This window comes from Colius striatus, chromosome 9 (genome assembly GCF_028858725.1).
Source record: "Colius striatus isolate bColStr4 chromosome 9, bColStr4.1.hap1, whole genome shotgun sequence".
In the NCBI taxonomy this organism is placed as follows: Eukaryota; Metazoa; Chordata; class Aves; order Coliiformes; family Coliidae; genus Colius; species Colius striatus.
Window position 1 is genome coordinate 16,532,703 of NC_084767.1, and position 4,378 is coordinate 16,537,080.

Sequence of the window (4,378 nt, forward strand, 5' to 3'; positions counted from 1 at the left end):
ATAATGAGTTTTGCATTTGTATGATAATAGGCTTAATGCACAAGCTGCATGTGAAAAATATAATAAAAATGGAGGTGTGACTTCAGAAGTCATAAGTAGTCCCATTGGAAAAACAGAGTGAGCAGAAAATGAGGAGACAGGTGGCAAGTAAAAAGCCTAAGAGGCAGCCAGCCAAGCTCTCTGAGAAGATGCAGAACATTCAAGGGTAAGTGTACCAGGAAAGAAACATGCCTGGGCCAACTTATGACAATTCCACAAAGAATTTTTCACTGTGTTATGAACGGCAGCATCCAACAAAACAACCATTCCTGTCACCTTCCTTTCCAGGAGGTGATAACTGATCCTTAGGAAAGTTATTCTACCTTAGCAGAAGGATGGCTTCACGTGGCACAGTATGGTGCATGACTGACTGGGCACTTGATACCTCGCTGCTTTTATACCAAGTGACTCTCCTAGGAAAAGTGCTGAGCTTGTGTAAAGTATTTCACTATAAAAATATTACGAAACAGTAAAGGCATCATTCATTGTTGGAAAGCAAGTCTCCCTACATATTTTCATTTGGGAAATTTACAGATTTCTGCAAAATCTCTCAAATAGGTCACCAGAAACGACTATGAAGAAAAAAAAATGCCAGAGTTGCCTCTGATGCCAGTTGCCCCATTGAGCCTATCTTTCGTCAGCACTAATATTACCCCTCATTTTTCTTTTTGGTCTTCTGAGACAAAGGCTAATAGATGCAATGACTTTCCAATAAATCGTGTGTAGAAACAAGAACTTGTGCACAGCAGAAAAGGAGGGAGTACCATTCCTTCCAGCAATGGCATGTGAGTGGCTTCACCCCATCTTCAAGTTTGACACTCAGGATTCACCCCTCTGCAGTACATTTGGCTGTAATGCCTTGGCTTCATTCAAGCCTCTGCCCAGCAATTGACACACAAAGGTGTAGGGAGCTGCCATCACCCATCTCCTGGCCCAACCTCCTCCCAAGTCCCAGTGCTTGGGGTAAGTCAATGCCAAACCTCTTTTGTAAGCCAAAAAAGCAGTGCTCTGAGAGGTCTGTGATGCTGGGAGAACACATGTTTTCCACTACAGCACTGCATGTGAGATCTCTCCTGGGACATAGTACAGCACTGCTTTTTCTCTTGCTTTAAATGTATTTGCAGAAGGCCACCAGAAAGTAACAGAATTTTCTAGAAGAAAAGTATGTCTGGTTCTTGTCTTGATGTAAATGAGCAAAATCACCACATTAAGCTTCCCAAAATGCAGCTTTTCACATTCACCATTTGCTTTTCCAGCCCTTCAGAGGCATTGCTTTGCTTCTCGCTGCTCCAGTCCAGGAGAGCACCGATGCTCAGGGGGCAGAGGAGCTGCCTCCCAGTACCAGCCCAGCCATGGTCACTAGGCATCAGCAGGGTTTCAGGACTTGGAGCACACATTTAAAAGTTGTATTTTTCCTAAACACATTTCTGCATACATTTAATTATTTTGTTGAACTGGAGCCGTGCAAGTGAAGGAATCTTTATTCTAAAAAAGTAAACAGGGGCAGCTGCACATTCCTGCAATTATCAGTAGGAAAACACTCTTGACTCCAAAGGAGGAAAAAAAGCAGGATTGTCCAAAAGCACTTACTTGCTCTCAGTTTGGCTCTTTTTGCCTCAGCCTTCAAGTGAATTCCTGCAGAAGACAGTTTTGGCCTGAGCTCATAGTGGCATGAGCCCACACACTCTGGATTTCAGGTGTAAATACTCTGACAACATAAGAAACCAAAAACTAGTGGTGTATTAAGCTTATGTGCTGAACATCCCAGTGTTATTTGCCAGGAAAAGGCTAACCCTAAACATACTGCTTCTCCCAAAGCTGCCCCAGGGACTCTGCAACTGCAGCAGCCTGGACCCTTGCTCAGCAGCACCTTAATCCAGCTTTGCCACCTCTCCCCAAAGAATGTTGCTGTCTGGAGACTCCTGGAGCTGTGGGATGGGTACCAAGGGGAGCCCCAGCCCCTCCATCCCACCACAGCCCTCAGCTGGGACATCCCTCAGATTCCCAGACCCAGCTAGGCTCATGAGAGCTGTCTGCCCCTCAGCCAGCACTTCCCCAGGAGAGTTATGTTTCTCCTTAGCACCAGCAACTTCCTTCTTCCTTTCACTTCCACCTTTTGTCACATTGAAAAAAAAATTACAAGTATTTCTTTAGAAGATGACAGATCAGTTTTATATTCCCCTCATCTCAGCACTCCTTATTTCCCCATCTTTCAGCTGCTCTTCTCTTGCTTCCTTCCTTTGCATCCTTTGAAGGCTGAAGGAATAACATCTCCGTCCCCTTGCTGGGATGACTGCCAGCACCCACCCTCCCTTTATGGGGGGTAAGGGATCACAGAATGGTAGGAGCAGGAAGGCACCTTTAGAGATTATCTAGTCTAACAGCCCTGCAGAAGCAGGGTCACCTAGATCAGGTCGCATAGGAACATGTCCAGGCGGGTCTTGAAGACTTCCAAGGAAGGAGACTCCACAGCCCCTCTGGGCAGCCTGTGCCAGGGCTCCCTCACTCTCACAGTGAAATAGTTTTTTCTTATGTGTAAACAGAACTGTTTGTGTTCCAGATTCATCCCATTACCCTTGTCCTGTTACTAAACAACATCGAAAAAGGGATGCCCCAACCTCCTGACACTCACCATTTAGATATTTGTAAGTGTTAATAAGATCCCTCCTCAGTCTCCTCCAGACTAAACAGCCCCAGTTCCCACAACCTTTCCTTGTATGAAGATCCATGAGGGAAGACACCCTCAAAGCATCACTGAACCAGTGCGAGAGATGCAGCTCTTGCTGATCAACTGAAGCAGCTCAACCATTGCTGTTTATCTAAGCCATCTGGGTAACTCTCTCTGACTACATTGGGGTGAGAAGCTAACTTGGAGGAGGGAAAGGGAGGGAATTCAGTTTTCAAGAGCTTCTACCAACATGAACCATCATCTTGAGACAGCTTAGAGAGTGGGTGAGAAGGCACCCTGGGATGGCTTCCCAGGATGTGGGATCCTAGGGAAATGATAGAGGCAACACAAAAGGGATACCAGCCCTTAGTCTGCAGTGTTGTGGGGAGCTGCTGCTGGCACCCACAGCAGCTCAGAGAGTGGAGCAGGCAGTAGGAGAAGCAAGAGAGGGAGCACTGACAGATGGTCACAGAGGATGCTCTCCAGTGGGAGATAGTAAGAAGGGAACTGTATTGAAAGGATAATGCATCTCTAGCTACTATAAACTCTGCTGACTCAAATCTGGTGTTCTGCTCAAAGCAAGCTTAGAAAAGTCAGACAAGATGCAAAACATAAAGGAGATCATCACTGCAACATCACTAGCCTATAAGCTACATAGGAGAAAGTCAGGACTGTATTCCCAGGAGATGAAAACTGCTCGCTCAGCAAATGGAACTGCTTGGAGTTATTAAACACATCTAAGCAAAGTCTCTCCTACTCCCATCTATACAAGTGGTTTCATTTTGCAAATGAATGACTAGTCACCATGCCAGACAACAAGGAGGTAGCAGGAAGGTACTCACCTAGATAAGGATCAGACCTACTTGAGACCACCCCAAGCCAACAAAGTAAAACAAAACAGCAAGACCTTAACACTTATATGTGCTACTACTGAGCAAGATGCAAGGTGATTTTCCCTCTCTCTCTCAGGCTTTTTGTAGGAGTTAGTAATTAATTATTCTAATTACAAAAAGCTGAGCCTCCTCTAGCAGCTGGTACCCTAATACAACCCTTTTTCCTTGGGCTGTGGGGAACAGGTGGCTCAAAGGGTTTTCTATCCACCACTCTAGCCTTAAGTAACAGGAGTGCTTCATGCTAGAAAAATAAAAACCTGAGGTGGGAACTGAGGAATGGAAATAAGAAGAATTTGATTAATTTTCACACATTTGAGTTACGCATATGGCTCACAGTATATGAAATTTCAATTTGGGCTTTTAATAGATGAAAAACTACCAGTGTTTGTCATCCAGAGTGACCAATACAAGCTGAGTTTTTTGTGTTCTGTACTTGATATCATTTTTCTTCTTTTTTCCTCATAATACTGAGTTTCACTGAAGTAATAAGTGCCTGGGGAGTGAGTGTCAAGCCCTGATGGGGTGAATCAGTGCTGTTGACATTATGGCAAAGAACGCTGAGCTCCAGCTGCTGGCAAAGGTGCATGAGCATGCAGCCCAAGGGATGCACACAGTTGTCCTGGGCTCGTGAAAGTACTGCCAAAAAACCGTGACAGGCTGGGATCGAAGAGGAGAAATGCTTTTCCTCCCTCCTTCCCAGTGCTCAGGTTGTCAAACTGTGCCGTCAGGCAATTCAAACCAAACAAAACACCAAACAAGCATTATTGTCACTTGTCAT